This window comes from Psittacula echo (genome assembly GCF_963264785.1).
Source record: "Psittacula echo genome assembly, chromosome: 1".
NCBI classification, from domain to species: domain Eukaryota; kingdom Metazoa; phylum Chordata; class Aves; order Psittaciformes; family Psittacidae; genus Psittacula; species Psittacula echo.
Window position 1 is genome coordinate 160846070 of NC_137735.1, and position 18656 is coordinate 160864725.

Genomic DNA, 18656 nt, shown 5'->3' on the forward strand with positions numbered 1-18656 from the left:
GGTAGAAAGGATAGTGTGAAATGTTATACTTTAGAAGGCTAGTGTGAAACAATTAACTCATGTTTAGTGGGGCCCCTAAATTCCACAGACTTAAAGTACTTTATATTTCCCAGGCACTAGCGTTTCTTATATCAAGCCCTCTGTATTCAGTTTGACACTTACACAAAACTTAAATTACTTCACTCAATATCGACATTACAAAACCTATAGCCATATAATACACAAACTTTACTTGATCAGCAAATTAAACATTTAACTTTATTACATACTGATAAAGCGTCAAGGGGAGACACTTTCATATCGCATTCAAAAGCTTCGGGGGGGGCGAGGGGGCTGGTCACACCATGCTGAGGTTGTTCTTGCTATATAAGCCGGTTCCGTATATCAGACTCCTTGGCCTTGAGGGAGGGCTGCTGAGGACCAGGATGCTTGGTCTGAACTTCCTCCTCCTGAGTCACCTGTCAGAAGCAAAGTCATCATTAGCAGTTGTTTCAGTATATTAGACCATACACTTTGGAGCTATAAATGGATTCTAACTTTAGGCTAAAAACCGTAACTTTGCTTATGGATACTCTTTAGCAGTAGTTGAGAACACTATTTCAAAATGCTTACCGTATTTTCCATATAGGCTTCAGCCCCGTTTCTTGATCACACTGGGGCCCTTTTTGTGCTTTGGCTGGTTCTTTGTACACACAGACTTGTGTTCAGTGACAAAGCATTGCCAAGATGTCCTGGGTCAATTGAACACTGAACTGGACTTTCAAACAGACCTTCACTGGCACTGCTGCTTATGACTGGTAATCTCTTCCTACGGCGCTCCTGAAGGAGCTTAGCATTGGCTTCTGCTAGTCTCTCATTAGCTCTGAAACAGTCAGAAATATACAGAGGGTCATCTTTGGCAGGAACACTTCCACAAAGTTACCCTCCAGGTCTATGACTATTATTCAACTTTTGAAAGTGAAAGGGATTAAGAGCATCCAAAAGAAGAGCATTGCTTGATCTGAGGTTTTTTGGAGCTTGCTTCTAAGAAGTGACACTACCTGCAAGAAGCAGCAAGAGTTACCAACACTTGGGACTTCTCAGCATTAGGGCTTCAAAGCAGCCTGTGAATGCCACGTGTTTACATAGCTTCTTCTGAAAGGTACATCACCTGTGTAACAACTCTGAGCTACTCTCCCTTTCCCAAGGAAAGATCCAACCTCAGACACGCTGCTGAACTGAAGTCAAAAAAGAATTTCTTTTTTCTTCTTTTTTCTTCACAGAATCAAATTCTGTTCTCTGAAAGGCCTGTACTTACTCAAGCAATAAGGAACCTGAAATTTATCTTTTCTGAATTCATACCCAGAATTAGAGGAGGAGATGACTAGAGATTGACAAAAAGACTCAATGAACTTCAAAGATGCCCTATGAAGGCCACGATCAGTGGTACTGCTGAAGCACTAAAGAGACAGCTCTAATGAAGGGGAAGGGTCTGAAGGTACTTTCCTAACAAATATGCCATCTTACGCTTACAGACGTAATGCTCACGAGGTGTAGGAGAGGGATTTTAGGAGAAAAATGCATGAGGAAAAAATAGCATCTTGTTACCGCTCCAAAAAAGCATGCACTCACCTTTCCAGTTTATTTCCTAGGCGTTTTCTAAAGTCGACTTCCTTCAGATACAGCTTTTTGTACCTTTCCAGTTCCGCACGCAGGGATTCTTGTTGAAAACTTCTCTCTTGATGGCTGTTTTGCATGTTGGCCATTTCGCATTGAAGATCTCTTAATCTGTATCTCATATCATAAAGACTGCCTCTGACTTCTTCTAATCTGTCCTGGGGAAGTGCCTGTGTCTGAAGCAGATAATGCACTTTCAACAACCGCAAAGGGAAAGACAACTCTCCCTGCTAGTGAATTGCACATACTGAATTTCAGGAGCCCAGTTTTACTCATTGAGGCAAGCGTGCCTCCTCACTACCATCAGCCATCAAGGCAAAACCCTGGAAATACCACACCAGATAATTTTTTCATTCAGAAAGAACCCCCCTCTTAGCACTATTTTTCATCAAAGCTACTCATGAAAGAACACTGTCTCGGGCATAGAGAAAAGGATTCCTGTAAGTTACAACACCCATTCAAAGATGAGCAGTGAGAACAAGACCAGGATGCAGCGATACTGCCCAAAACCTGCAAAATGGAAATCTACCTTGGGCAAGATGTCGATTCCGGGAACAGCCGGCGCATTGCCCTCTGGCCCAACCATATTCCCTTCTCCCACCACACTCCAGGAAAGACAGCACTAACACACGGAATTAGGCACCAAAAATAAAATCCTAGAAAATGATGACCGTAATGAAAATCTATAAGAGAAACTACAGCCACGTGTGAAAAATCCACTTACCCGCAAAAACAGATTGACTTCTTCTAGTTTTCGTCTTACTTCTTGTGCGGCTCGTTCCTCTGCCTCTCTTTTGAATTGCTCTGCCTGGCTGCGATCTACCATGTTAGTCTCCATATGATGTTTCAGCTTAGCCACCTCTTCTTCCAGCTGGCATTTGCTCTTCTGCAGGTCCGCATAGTTCTCACTAACGGTGGAAAACTCCTCCCGCAAAACCAGATTGACTTCTTCTAGTTTTTGTCTTAAGTCTTGTGCGGCTCGTTCCTCTGCCTCTCTTTTGTATCGCTCTGCCTGACTGCGATCTACCATGTTAGTCTCCATATGATGTTTCAGCTTAGACACCTCTTCTTCCAGCTGGCATTTGCTCTTCTGCAGATCTTCACGGTGCTCACGAACGGTGGACAACTCTTCCCTCAAACTGCGATCTTGTGCTTCTAGCTGTGTGCATTTTTTAGACTCTTTCTTCATCCTACGGTAAAGTTCAGCAACCTGCAGACAGCGGACAGAGAAGGAGGTAGAGAGGAGGCAGAGAACAAAAATTGATGAAGAGATTGGCCATCAAGACTGTAATTATCATCTCCTAACCTGGTGTTAAAACTAAAGTGAAGCCAGGAACTTCATTCAAACAAGAACAGCTTTCACATCATTCCTGATAGCCTTCCTCAGGTTCCACATTGTGTCCTGGGAAACAATGACACCATTCAGACAAAACAAAACCTGAACTGCTTTCCGCTCAGCTTGTGCTTAACAGAGAGCTCAGGGGCTGATCTCTCCCTGCCAGTGAATTGCACATACTCAAGTTCTGAGGGCCCAGCTTTGCTCAGTGAGTAAGCTGGGCCAGCCATACTCCCTTCTCCCACCACACTCCAGGAAAACAGCACGAACACGTGGAATCCAGCAACAAAAATAAAACCCCACGTAATGGTGACCATAACAGAAATCTATAATAGCAACTACAGACACATGTGAGAAATTCACTTACCTGAAAAAACAGATAGTCTACCTCTAGTTTTGGTATTCTTCCCTGCACAGCTCGTTCTTCTAAGTCTATTTTATACTGCTCTGCCTGGCTGCAGTCCACCATGTCAGTCTCCATATGATGTTTGAGCTTAGCCACCTCTTCTTCCAGCTGGCATTTGCTCTTCTCCAGTTTTTCACAGCTCTCACGAACAGTGGACAACTCTTCCCGCAAATCTCGATTTTGTGCTTCTAGCTGTGCGCATTTTTTAGACTCTTTCTCCAGCAGGTTGTAAAGTTCACCAACCTGCGGACAGCGGACAGAGAAGGAGGTAGAGAGGCGGCAGAGAACAGAAATTGATGAAGAGATTGGCCATCAAGACTGTAATTGTCATCTGGTCAACCCAGTATTAAAACTAAAGTGAAGCCAGGAACTTCATTCAAACAAGAACAGCTTTCACATCATTCCTGATAGCCTTCCTCAGGTTCCACATTGTGTCCTGGGAAACAATGACACCATTCAGAAAAACAAAACCTGAACTGCTTTCCGCTCAGCTTGTGCTTAACAGAGAGCTCAGGGGCTGATCTCTCCCTGCCAGTGAATTGCACATACTCAGTTTTGAGGGCCCAGCTTTACTCAGTGAGTAAGCTGGGCCAGCCATACTCCCTTCTCCCACCACACTCCAGGAAAACAGCACGAACACGTGGAATCCAGCAACAAAAATAAAACCCTAGGCAATGGTGACCATAACAGAAATCTATAATAGCAACTACAGACACATGTGAGAAATTCACTTACCTGAAAAAACAGATAGTCTACCTCTAGTTTTGGTATTCTTCCCTGCACAGCTCGTTCTTCTAAGTCTATTTTATACTGCTCTGCCTGACTGCGGTCCACCATGTTAGTCTCCATATGACGTTTGAGCTTAGCCACCTCTTCTTCCAGCTGGCATTTGCTCTTCTCCAGTTTTCCATGGCTCTCACGCACGGTGGACAACTCTTCCCGCAAATCTCGATTTTGTGCTTCTATCTGTGCGCATTTTTTAGACTCTTTCTCCAGCTGCTGGGAAAAGAACAGCTTTCACATAGTTTCCCAGCTTCCACGTTATGTCCTGGGAAACAGTGACACCCTTCAGAAAAACAAAACCTGAACTGCCTTCTGCTCAACTTGTTCTTAAGAGAGAGCTCAGGGGCTGATCTCTCCCCATCAGTCAGTTGCACATATTCAATTTCAGGGGCCCAGCTTTACTCAGTGAGCACTCTGGCCCAACCATATTCCCTTCTTCCACCACGCTCCAGGAAAGACAGCACTAACACACAGAATTAGGCATCAAAAATAAAATACTAGGAAATGATGACCATAATGGAAATCTATAATAGAAACTACAGCCACGTGTGAAAAATCCACTTACCCGCAAAAACAGATTGACTTCTGCTTGTTTTTGTCTTACTTCTTGTGCGGCTCGTTCCTCTGCCTCTCTTTTGTATCGCTCTGCCTGACTGCGATCTACCATGTTAGTCTCCATATGATGTTTCAGGCTAGCCACCTCTTCTTCCAGCTGGCATTTGCTCTTCTGCAGGTCTTCATGGTGCTCACGAACAGTGGACAACTCTTCCTGCAAACTGCGATTCTGTGCTTCTAGCTGTGCGCAGTTTTTAGACTCTTTCTCCAGCAGATCGTAAAGTTCACCAACCTGCAGACAGCGGACAGAGAAGGAGGTAGAGAGGAGGCAGAGAACAGAAATTGATGAAGAGATTGGCCATCAAGACTGTAATTATCATCTCCTAACCCGGTGTTAAAACTAAAGTGAAGCCAGGAACTTCATTCAAACAAGAACAGCTTTCACATCATTCCTGATAGCCTTCCTCAGGTTCCACATTGTGTCCTGGGAAACAATGACACCATTCAGACAAAACAAAACCTGAACTGCTTTCCGCTCAGCTTGTGCTTAACAGAGAGCTCAGGGGTGATCTCTCCCTGCCAGTGAATTGCACATACTCAGTTTTGAGGGCCCAGCTTTACTCAGTGAGTAAGCTGGGCCAGCCATACTCCCTTCTCCCACCACACTCCAGGAAAACATCATGAACACGTGGAATCCAGCAACAAAAATAAAACCCTAGGCAATGGTGACCATAACAGAAATCTATAATAGCAACTACAGACACATGTGAGAAATTCACTTACCTGAGGAACCAGATTGACTTTTCTTAGTCTTCGTCTTCTTCCTTGCACAGCTCGTCCTTCTACCTCTCTTTCGTACTGCTCTGCCTGGCTGTGATCCACCATCTTAGTCTCCATATGACGTTTGAGCTTAGCCACCTCTTCTTCCAGCTGGCATTTGCTCTTCTCCAGTTTTCCATGGCTCTCACGCACGGCGGACAACTGTTCTTGCAAATCGCGATTTTGTGCTTCTAGCCGCACGCATTTTTTAGACTCTTTCTCCAGCTGCTGGGAAAAGAACAGCTTTCACAAAGTTTCCCAGCTTCCACATTATGTCCTGGGAAACAGTGACACCCTTCAGAAAAACAAAACCTGAACTGCCTTCTGCTCAACTTGTTCTTAAGAGAGAGCTCAGGGGCTGATCTCTGCCCATCAGTCAGTTGCACATATTCAATTTCAGGGGCACAGCTTTACTCAGTGAGCACTCTGGCCCAACCATATTCCCTTCTCCCACCACACTCCAGGAAAGACAGCACTAACACACGGAATTAGGCATCAAAAATAAAATACTAGGAAATGATGACCATAATGGAAATCTATAATAGAAACTACAGCCACGTGTGAAAAATCCACTTTCCCGCAAAAACAGATTGACTTCTTCTAGTTTTTGTCTTACTTCTTGTGCGGCTCGTTCCTCTGCCTCTCTTTTGTATCGCTCTGCCTGACTGCGATCTACCATGTTAGTCTCCATATGATGTTTCAGGCTAGCCACCTCTTCTTCCAGCTGGCATTTGCTCTTCTGCAGGTCTTCATGGTGCTCACGAACAGTGGACAACTCTTCCTGCAAACTGCGATTCTGTGCTTCTAGCTGTGCGCAGTTTTTAGACTCTTTCTCCAGCAGATCGTAAAGTTCACCAACCTGCAGACAGCGGACAGAGAAGGAGGTAGAGAGGCGGCAGAGAACAGAAACTGATGAAGAGATTGGCCATCAAGACTGTAATTATCATCTCCTAACCCGGTGTTAAAACTAAAGTGAAGCCAGGAACTTCATTCAAACAAGAACAGCTTTCACATCATTCCTGATAGCCCTCCTCAGGTTCCACATTGTGTCCTGGGAAACAATGACACCATTCAGAAAAACAGAACCTGAACTGCTTTCCGCTCAGCTTGTGCTTAAGAGAGAGCTCAGGGGCTGATCTCTCCCTGCCAGTGAATTGCACATACTCAAGTTTTGAGGGCCCAGCTTTACTCAGTGAGTAAGCTGGGCCAGCCATACTCCCTTCTCCCACCACACTCCAGGAACACAGCACGAACACGTGGAATCCAGCAACAAAAATAAAACCCTAGGCAATGGTGACCATAACAGAAATCTATAATAGCAACTACAGACACATGTGAGAAATTCACTTACCTGAGGAACCAGATTGACTTTTCTTAGTCTTCGTCTTCTTCCTTGCACAGCTCGTCCTTCTACCTCTCTTTCGTACTGCTCTGCCTGGCTGTGATCCACCATCTTAGTCTCCATATGACGTTTGAGCTTAGCCACCTCTTCTTCCAGCTGGCATTTGCTCTTCTCCAGTTTTCCATGGCTCTCACGCACGGCGGACAACTGTTCTTGCAAATCGCGATTTTGTGCTTCTAGCCGCACGCATTTTTTAGACTCTTTCTCCAGCTGCTGGGAAAAGAACAGCTTTCACAAAGTTTCCCAGCTTCCACGTTATGTCCTGGGAAACAGTGACACCCTTCAGAAAAACAAAACCTGAACTGCCTTCTGCTCAACTTGTTCTTAAGAGAGAGCTCAGGGGCTGATTCTCCCCATCAGTCAGTTGCACATATTCAATTTCAGGGGCCCAGCTTTACTCAGTGAGCACTCTGGCCCAACCATATTCCCTTCTTCCACCACACTCCAGGAAAGACAGCACTAACACATGGAATTAGGCATCAAAAATAAAATACTAGGAAATGATGACCATAATGGAAATCTATAATAGAAACTACAGCCACGTGTGAAAAATCCACTTTCCAACAAAAACAGATTGACTTCTTCTAGTTTTTGTCTTACTTCTTGTGCGGCTCGTTCCTCTGCCTCTCTTTTGTATCGCTCTGCCTGACTGTGATCTACCACGTTAGTCTCCATATGATGTTTCAGGCTAGCCACCTCTTCTTCCAGCTGGCATTTGCTCTTCTGCAGGTCTTCATGGTGCTCACGAACAGTGGACAACTCTTCCCGCAAATCTCGATTTTGTGCTTCTAGCTGTGCGCATTTTTTAGACTCTTTCTCCAGCAGATCGTAAAGTTCACCAACCTGCAGACAGCGGACAGAGAAGGAGGTAGAGAGGCGGCAGAGAACAGAAACTGATGAAGAGATTGGCCATCAAGACTGTAATTATCATCTCCTAACCCGGTGTTAAAACTAAAGTGAAGCCAGGAACTTCATTCAAACAAGAACAGCTTTCACATCATTCCTGATAGCCTTCCTCAGGTTCCACATTGTGTCCTGGGAAACAATGACACCATTCAGAAAAACAAAACCTGAACTGCTTTCCGCTCAGCTTGTGCTTAACAGAGAGCTCAGGGGCTGATCTCTCCCTGCCAGTGAATTGCACATACTCAGTTTTGAGGGCCCAGCTTTACTCAGTGAGTAAGCTGGGCCAGCCATACTCCCTTCTCCCACCACACTCCAGGAACACAGCACGAACACGTGGAATCCAGCAACAAAAATAAAACCCCAGGTAATGGTGACCATAACAGAAATCTATAATAGCAACTACAGACACATGTGAGAAATTCACTTACCTGAGGAACCAGATTGACTTTTCTTAGTCTTCGTCTTCTTCCTTGCACAGCTCGTCCTTCTACCTCTCTTTCGTACTGCTCTGCCTGGCTGTGATCCACCATCTTAGTCTCCATATGACGTTTGAGCTTAGCCACCTCTTCTTCCAGCTGGCATTTGCTCTTCTCCAGTTTTCCATGGCTCTCACGCACGGCGGACAACTGTTCTTGCAAATCGCGATTTTGTGCTTCTAGCCGCACGCATTTTTTAGACTCTTCCTTCAGCTGCTGGGAAGGGTCACCCACCTGTAGAGGAAAAAAATCCTGAGATGCTCATGGGAAATCAAACACACCCATACCTAGGCCCTTCTGGTTTCCTCAGAAACCGGGTATCTTGCTTTAGAGGAATTTTTATATGCTGTCACCAGTCAAAGCTGCATTACAGAACTGACAGGACAAGATACGCATGCTCTCTCTTTTCCATTGCACTTGAAGATTAATTAAGTAGCAGTCAGAAGGCAGCTTTTACAGCACTCGTGGAGGAAGATGTATTCTCTTTAGGTCAAAGCTGCAGATTATTTTCAAAAATTTGCGGGAAATATCAGACTTGCAAAGGGTCCCAATGGTCATCTGTAGCTGTGTCTTCCTCTTCCTCCCGCTCCAGAAACACACCTTTTCTACACCCAGTTAACGTAAAACATCATGTCCTGTCTTTTACTTAAGAAACGTGAACGACAACAACAACAAGTCGACGAAACTAGCGTAAGTAAGCACTTGAAAGAGTGCCTGAAGAGAAAGTAGAAGCTTGAGAATTAAAGCCACCTAAACATATAATGCCCTTCCATGTCATTCAAAAAAAGGTCTCTTCCAACAGTCACACCCAAAACCTTACTTTTGCACTAAAAATGAGCCACTGCAAAGGCAGTTGACGCTTTCTACAAGAAGACCTTCTGAAAACAAACGTAGCTCTGACACATGGCTGCTTTAGCAATAGAGCTGAACAACGAGCAGACTAGATAAAACGTTACATGTTCCTGAATGGCCAGAGCAACCTCAAAAGCCCTTTGTGGAACTCTACTGCTGGGTCCCCATGCCTAAGAAAGGGTGGGCTCAGACAGCTATTAGTGAGCAATGTTACAGAATTTTTTCTGCATCGCCTCATTCCATCGTGTCCTGGGAAACAAGGCCACCATTTAGAAAAGCAAAACCTGAACTGCTCCCGCTCAACTTGTGCCTAAGAGAGGGCTCAGGAGCTGATCTTGGGAAAGCCAACTTCACACAGTTGTTTGATTTGCTGCACTGTTACTCCCCTCTCTTCCAGAGAAGGGATTCATCATCCCTGTGTTAGTGTTAACGTTGTTTTTGTCACAAATTCAGAACACAGCACCAGACAAGCTGCTATGAAGGAAATGAACGAGTGTCACATCCTCACCCTTTGGAGAGTCACGCAGGACCTCCTATAGTACCAGCGGAAACTCTCAAAATCAGAAAGCTGGGGAATGGACCAGGCTGCTTTCTGAGCAGCCTGTATTCTGGAACTGAGTTTTCCCCAGGCTCTCCAGGAAAACCTCTTCTTAAAATTTCCCCACAGGAACAGATAACTAGGCTCAGGAGCTCACAAGAAAGGGACGTTTACGACCAGCTTACTGAGGCAGAGGCTTGCAGGTCTCTCTGAAGGGCTTCAGTCCTACTGCTTTGTTGCTGGACCATGGCGTCCAATCTGGAGTATTCCATTTCAAGGCTTAGAAAGAAATACAGGTCTTATTACAGGAATCCACCAGAGCACCAATTCAGAAAGAACAGCATGAAATAACACAGTCAAATCCAAAAGCGCCCTCCACAATAGCGTATCGACTTGCTGCGATACAAGAAGACTATCCTGATGGTTTCGCACAGTTCCAGAACGCGACAGCCAGCTTCCTTCCCTGTGTTATTCTCTTACCACTGCACTTGTTCTTCCATAGCTTTGATAGCAGGATTAGTCCCAAAAGATGCCAACAGGAGGTCCTGCAGTTTCTGGGAAGAAGCTGCTACTTCTCTTTCCTTATTATCCAAGAGGGTCTCCAAGTCTCGGACACAATGCTCGGACTGAAGCTGACATTCTTCCAACTCCCGGATCTGTCAAATCGCAGGAAGAATCCACAGTAGTCAGGTGAGCTTTTTTCACACAGAGGAGTCAGCTGCTGCTGAAGAGTTCAGGTACTGCATGTATCTGCGCATACCCTCTACATGAAGAGTACATTCACGCTTTTGTGTCGACTGGCAGATGAACACAAACTGCACTGCTTCATCATCTTTTGTCCTGGCCTCTCCCATGCCTCTACTGATTTCCTATAGCACGCTTTGAAGCACCAATGCTGCCTCTCCTGCCCTCTCCGTGACTTCTGACACCCACAGGTTTATTCCTATAGTGACAGGCTTTCCATACCTCAGCTTTAACAGTCTCCAATTCCTTTTGCAAGCACAGATTCTCTTCATACGAGACTCTGTTGTAGTGATTAGTAACTTCCAGTAAAGCTTCTGACACAGCTTGCTTTTTAAGAGCATCAGCAAGCTCCTGCTGCAGCCGTGCGCAGGCCTAAAAAACATTTGTTACATGAGCAAAAAGGATGCTCTAAGAGCACGTGCATATGAGGTGCACTGTTAGTAACTGGGTCAGTCTTCAGAGTAAATTCAAAGACAGTAAATGTTACTTGCCACCAGCAGGCACCTGCAAAACTAATGACCTCTCTGTGTGGCAGGAGCAGCAGGTCAGTGAGCCCAGAGGTAAATATGCCCAAAGCAAGGGGAACCCCACTGCATCTCTCAGAGGAAGTACCTCGAAATCCTCAGGAAATTCAGCACCGTGCTCTTGCTCCACTTCTCCAACTGGTTGGCCACCTACAAATGAGGTAAGAAGCAACACATTCAGTGCTGCTCTCACTCCCATTTTTCCCATTATCCAAAAGACGAAGAACGGTTTTGCTGCAGGCCACACTGATTTTCCTCACTGACTCTTTCACACTTAAGGATCCTACCTCTGGCATCCTGAGCAAGTGCAGCCTTGTCAACAGTCCTCACAGGGACGGAGCTGCTGAGAACCACCTTGTCTTCTGCACCACCTGCATGAGGGTCTTCCATGTTTTCACTATCTACATCTTCTACCAGTAGCTCACTAAGGATAAATACAGAAAGAGAGGAAATAGAGTTGACAGAAACAACCACATTGTTGAAGGGAAGCTTAACGCCCCACGGTAACAGCACAAAAGCACTCGCTCTGACCAAAGCTTCTTTGAAAAGCAGTGCACTAGCAAAACACTCATACTGTGCAGAACACTGGCATAAGGAGTAAAGACCTTTCTTCCCCTAGAGTAACGCCCATCAAACATGCTTTATTCCTAAAGCTGTTTAGATGACACAGTTTACCCAGGTGCCCTTCTAACTTCCAATTGACAGAGGCTAACAGAATGCAGCAAGCGGAGAAGAAATGAAGTTGGCATACAGTGACAAGTGCAGCTGTTCATGGGCAAGACAAGGCATGTTCCTAAGGATAGGGTAGTGCTGTCAGCCGGCTACTACCATGAGGAAATTTTCCTTAGCCTACCTTTTAAGCACAGGTAGCCGCCTTCAAGAAGCTTTGCCTACGGGTGTAAAGCTACGCACAAGCAGAGGAGAACTTTTCACAGTTAAACCCCACTGCGTAGGGGTTTAACTAAAGGGCTATCAGTCGGAGCCCCACTGAAACAAAAGGCAGGTAGTTTCTGGTGACAGGGCTTGAGCAGAGCTTGGCAACGCAAGCGGGAATTCTAAGAACACCTGGTGGGTGGAATTTCTCCATTCCCACATCCATTCTTGACAGGGGAAGGAGATATATCAGAAGACATCACTGAGCCCAGCTTCAACAAAGGTCTCAACGTAGCATCAAACCTTGGTGCTGTTACCAAAAAGGTTCATAAATCAGCACAGACACTGATGCTCTGATAACTCAGCCCTTCTTAATGACACCATAAACCTCACGTACTCAACACATTGAGACACGTGAGCGGGATCCATAGCCATGAAGCCAGAGTTGTAAGAACATCACTATCATGCCAAAGAAGAATTTGGATTGCATTCATATCCCCAGCAAAAATGACAACTGTTAGAGAAGTCCTAAAGCATCTAAAAGTTGCTATGATATATATCTGCTTCTGCAGGCACTGCATTGTCATCATTCTAATCTCTGCTTGCTCCCAGAGCAATTCCTTTTCGTACAAGCACGGAGAAGGCAAAGCCAAATACACGGAAGCACTGGAGAATTCAGGTTGGAAGGGACCTCACGAGGTCTCTAGGTCAACCACCTCCACAAAGCAGATTCAGCTATGAGGTCAGACATGCTGTTTCAGGGCTCCTGCTCTGCTCTGTAAAGCCACCACGGATGGAGGCTGCGCTCTTTGACTGCCTGACCATCCTCCTCGTAGCAAGAGGTTTTCTCCTCATGTTTCACTTTATGGACCTTGCCCGTTGCACGGTGTTACCTCTCTTTCTCCCAACGCTTCCATTGACAGCACTTATGCACCAGCTATGCCCCTCCTTAAAAAGCCCCCTTCTGCAAAGCAGTGGTGCTGCTGAGCTAATGGCAAGTTTCCTGCAGGGTCTGGGTCTGCGTCTCTGGGGTGATGCTTTTTTGCAGTCTCCCACGCGGAAAGTATGAGAACAGTTGAGGCATGAGAGCAGTCAAATGCAGACCGGCTTTTACCCGTCACTCCAGGGGACTCCTTCCCCGTGGCTCCTTCTTTTTCAAAACTCACGCCCATGCCTCTCATCAGCCACACTTACAGATGGCTAAGGAGACCTGTGTGTCATTTTGACAAACCCCCTCACCTTTCACGCTGATCTTGAGCACGCCTCTCAGCTCCTTTTTTCTGAAGAAACTCTACCATCTCCTCCTGATGTCTGGAGACAGCAAGATTAAGGGCGGTATAACCATCCTGAAAGAATAAATAATTCCATTTAGAAAAACACAGACGAGTTTGGCACCTTTTCCAAAGCGCAGCTTTACCAGCTGCCAAGGTTACCTGGTTCTGAGCATCAATATTGGCATTATGCTCAAGTAAGAGCCCTGCTACAGTTGTATTAGGAGACAGGACAGCCAGGTGAAGGGCCGTGTTGCCATCAGCATCAGCCAGATTCGGGTCAGCACCATGCTCCAGCAGGATAGCCACGCATTTCTCTTGCTGGCACTCCACTGCCTGGGATCAACGCACAAGGGAAACACTTCCAGTGTTTATGTGTCACTGTCACAACTCGCACAGCTTCCAAACTCTGCGCAAGGAGGACATCTTCAAAGATTAGCTAACACATGCCTATTCCGCGCCGAGTACAACATGCATGTTTCTACACAGGCCTGTGTCAAGAATCCTGCCAGACACCTCCCATTTAATGCAAAGTCAGTAAGCCCAGCTTACAAGAGCGTAACATATTTGTCATACCTTCATCAGCGGTGACCTCTTGAAACTGTCAGCAAGGTTCAGCCGGCAGCTGTTTCGCACTAGGTATTTGACGACATCCACATGGCCATTCGCACAAGCGAGATGCAGGGGTGTCCTAAGAAGTAAACGTATGAACTTAACATAGGCAGACAACGAAAGAGCCAAAGCTGTGTCCCCACGCAGCCCTGGGGACCCTGCCTACACTCTGTTCCTCCCGCTTGCTGCTGCTGCTGCAATCCTGTGCTGATCACCCACAGGGCAGAAGAGAACTGGTGGTGCCTGAGCAACCCCAAAACAAACCCTGCAGGGAGACCACGACAAAGCGGCAGGTTGGCAGCGTGCACGTCCAACAGCATTTGAGCCAACCTGGTGGCTACAAGCAACGAAAAGCTCCCGAGCTCACTCTCCCAGCTGACAGGGCACATCTCGCTTGCCAAGCCATTAACCTGAAGGTGACCCCACACAAAGCCTCAAGGGGAGACACTTCCGCATGGCACCCAAAAGCTGCCAGGGCACTTGCTCATGCCATGCTGATGTTCTCGCTGGATCAGCAGGTCCACAACACACTCCTTGGGCTTGGGGGCTGCTGAGGACCAGCAGAGCTTGCCTCGGAGCCTCTCATCGCAACACCTGTCAGAAGCAGCCAAGGTGTCCCATCAGTAGCCCCCAGCCCCTCACCGCTTCTGCTTGTCTCGCTTGTCAATGCCGACCCTCTTCAGCCACCAGTGCCACCGCCTCAGCCAGGCCAAGTCACCGTGGGCCGCTGCACGGTGCAGCCTGCCCAGGTGCTCCTCTCGGAGCTCGCAGGCACTGGAGGCGGTGGGGGCAGCGGGAGGCTGCCCAGAGGCACCTCCAGAGCGTAACCGCTGCCGCGCCTCGCTGAAGAATGCCACGACCCCCTGCATCCTGCGCTGCATACTGCGGCACGGGCACGGCGCTGCTGGGGGCGACCAGCAGCAGGAGACACGCGGCGAACTCCGCGGGGCTCCGGGAGGGACAAAAGAACAAGGACGAGGCCAAGGGAGAGGATGTGGGAAAGCCAAGGGCAAGGAGGACAAGGAAAGGCACAGGGGAGCCGGGCTCCCATCCAGCAGCGGTCGCGGCCTTGAGCCCCCGAGGTGGGTTCAAAGAGCCACCGGCGCCCTGGGCTCGAGGAGCGCTGCCAACTCGCTCAGCGCCCTGCCTTATAGAGCCCTGCTCGGGGCCGTCACAGAGCAGGGGGCACCGTCACCAGGGGCCGTCACAGAGCGGGGACGCGGCCGTCACCAGGGGTCGTCACAGAGCGGGGACGCGGCCGTCACCAGGGGTCGTCGCAGAGCTGGTAGCGCTGCCGTGAGGGCCGGGGGCCCGCCTGCAGGCGCCTGGCGGGCGGGGGTGAAGGTGGCTCCGCGGGGCGGGCAGGGGAGCGACGGCAGGCTGGTGAGGGATGCCGGGCTCAGGGGCGATCGGCAGTGGCAGACGCTGGAGCGGCTCTTGCCGCACCCTCTCTCGGGTTTCGTCTCAGCGCGTGGCCAGGCTGTCAGGACACACATGTCTGAAACGAGACTCGACCCGCCCTAGGCACACCCTGCTTACAAGCCTTCTCCCTTTTATGCCCTCTCTCGGACCGCAAAGGCCCTCCCTTGTCTCCCTATTGCCTAGATACGCCAAGGTTTACAGCCTATCCTAAGCACCCAGGTTACCCGTGGGAAGGCCGCTCCGGTCACATCCCCCACTACCCTAATTTGGGAGCCCACTCCCCCCGTCTGCCAACCTCCTGTTTTGGTATGGATTCTGTACATTGCAACCGCTAATCCAGGTCTTGCTGGAGTTTTCCCGCCTAAACCGCCATCTTGTGGTCTTGTTCTCGTAGTTACATTCGTTTAATGGCTGACTGCAAAACCAATACCTTAATACTTTCTACGTGGTCAGCTTCATGTCCACAGTGTAATGTGCAGAGTTTGTTCATCAAAAGGTTTAAAGGAAAATATTGGTTGCTACATTTTAAGAAACTCTCTGTAACTCTCACTTTGTGTGGAATCATATTTTCTTTTTTTTTGTAACTATTGTACTTCTGCATTACGACTTCTGCATTAGGAAGGAGAAGTCAGTTCTGTCATTGCAGGGGATTGCGAGAGGGAAGAGGAGGAGGGTTGGGTAGTTTGAGGTAGTGTCTTGTTACAGCATATGGGGGATGGAGGTTGCTATGACAACTGGGCTGGGGGCGGGAGCTCCTTGAAACTTCCGGGAGACTTCTCGAAACTTCTGGGAGCTTCTCAAGGCTTCTGGAAACTTCTCGAAGTTTCTCCACGATGAGACCCCAGCGGCGGGGAGAACCAATGGAAAAGAGCCACGTCAAAACATCCGAGCAAAGGAGACCACAGGATTGGCTGAAGTCCCGAACCGAAAAGGTATAAGGGACAGCCTCCAAAAAGACCCGGTGTGCGTTTTGGGCGGGGCGGAGCAGAGCTTCTGGGTGCACCCAGCGCTGTTTTTTTTTATCTGCTATCGCTTGCTCAATTTAATAAATTTATATTTTAAAGCGAGATTGGCTCACTCGTCGATAACAACAGGGACCCCTGCGTCCTCTTCTGCAAAGCTGCTTTCCAGGTTGGTGGCGTGCAGCAGGTACGTGTTGGTGCCTGGGATTGTTCCTTCTCAGATTCTTTTAATCCATTGTTAAACTGCGTGTGGCTCCTGTCAGCCTATTTTTCCAGCCTGCTGCAGTCCCTCAGCCCTCTGGTGTATCAGCCACTCCTCCCAGTGTTGTGCCATCAGGAGACTTGCTGTACCCCACCATCCAGACCACTGAGGAACCTTTTGAACAGGACTTGACCCAGTATTGACCCCCCCTGGGGTACACTGCTAGTCACTGGCCTCCAGTGTTCAGAGGCGATGGTGTGTGGGGGGGGTCCCCCTACCGCTCCCCGCCACCCCTCTCCTGGACCCATCTGTTTCTCCAAGAGTTCCTGTCAGCCTTTGCATAAAGGCATGGAGTTGGATGGCTCGGCCCTCCCTGACCATTCCTTCTAATTGCCTAACAAAGGCAGGAATTGCCGAACAGGAAGGCCTGGATGCTCCCTTACCGTATCAGGAGTTCTTTTGAATGGTAGATTATTCCCTGGCAAAGATATGATACCAGGATGAAAATTTACACTGACTAAAGCCAATCATTTTACCACCCTATCAGTAGTGGTCCCAAGAGAAAGTCCTGTTGAGCTGTCCTGGACCACAGTGTAATGTGTAGAGTTTGTTCATCAAAAGTTTTAAAGGAGGCTATTGTTTGTTACATTTTGGGAAGCTCTCTGTGACTGTCACTTTGTGTAGAAACATGTTTTGTTTTGTAGCTGTTGTATTTCTGCATTATGACTTCTGTATTGGGAGGGAGAAGTCAGTTGTGTTACTGCAGGGGATTGTGAGAGGGAAAAAGGGGGGGGTTGAGTAGTTTGAGGTAGTGTCTTGTTACAGCATATGGGGGATGGAGGTTGCTATGACAACTGAGCTGGGGGCGGGAGCTCCTTGAAACTTCCAGCAGACTTCTCGAAACTTCTGGGAGCTTCGCGAGGCTTCTGGAAACTTCTCGAAGTTTCTCCACGGTGAGACCCCAGCGGTGGGGAGAACCAGTGGAAAGGAGCCACGTCAGGATGTCCGGGTGGGGGGGACCACAGGATTGGCTGAAGTCCCGAGCCGAAAAGGTATAAGGGACAGCCTCCAAAAGGACCCGGTGTGCGTTTTGAGGGGGGCGGAGCGGAGCGGAGCCTCCCGGCGCACCCAGCGCTGTTTTTTATCTGCTATCGCTTGCTCAAATTAATAAATTTATATTTTAAAACGAGATTGGCTCACTCGTCAATAACAAATTGGTGCCGTGACTCGGATGGAGAAATTCTGACGGGATTCACATCCCAGGAGGGGGCGCCCCACTCCCAGGAGTGGCCTCCTGTTTGTGATTCAGTCCTTTCTCCACCGATGAACCTAAATTCGGTAGCAGATAAAAGGTAAAGTCGGCAATCCCCTTAATCTTTGTGCACGAAGCCCGAACGAAGAGGACAGACACGAGGACACGTGAGTATATTGCGAAACTGGGATCCGTTCGGTTGGGGTTGGGAATCCTGGTGTGTGCATGAGTGAGACGTCCAGGTACGGATAAAGCGAGTGCGGACCTCTTAGTAGTGCGGTTCCCATCTCCCGCGAGGGACTGGGCCACGAGGAGAGGGCATATGAAAGACTGAGTGAAACAAGCCACACCGGAAGATGGGACAGAAAAAAAAGAGCAAGGTTTCTGGTCCCATGGGAGGTTCTAAGGAGAGGTTAGAGTGCCTTAGATATCTCCAGATAGTCCTTTAGGTTTAATGATTAAGCACTGGAATGATTCTCTCTCCAGGAAAGGGAGGGATAGGGCAAAAAAAAAAAAGATAATTATTGTATGGAAGTATGGGGAGGTAAACAGAGCCGATCACCTATGTTGGCCAGTATATGGGTCTTTTGAAAGTCGGGTATGTCGGGCCCTGAATATACGTCAATTTGAAAGAGCTTTTTGATTTGGAAGAAAAGGAATATGCCCAATTGTGGATAGGATCAGAGACTAGGGTCAATCTATATCCTTTAAAAGAAAAAGGGGGATGAAAAAAGACTAGGGCAGAGAAAAAGGTTCCTATGTCGCCCCCACCGTATATACGTCCCCCTCCTCTACCTCAGCCTCTGCCTCCACCGGAGAATCCCTCTAACGTGCCAAGTGCTCCGAGGTACCCGGAGGCACCCCCTGATACCCTTGAGACCAAGAGGCCGGTCACACTAAGTAAACGTGAGAAACAGACCCACCTAAGAACTCTGTGGGGCTGTGAATATATATGCTCATTACAGCTTTCCATAGTAGACAAGCATGCTAACAGGGAATGCATGGGCTTTTTGTTTTGTGTTTCGTTTTTTGTCTTTTGTTTTCTTATTTAAAAAAAAAAAAACC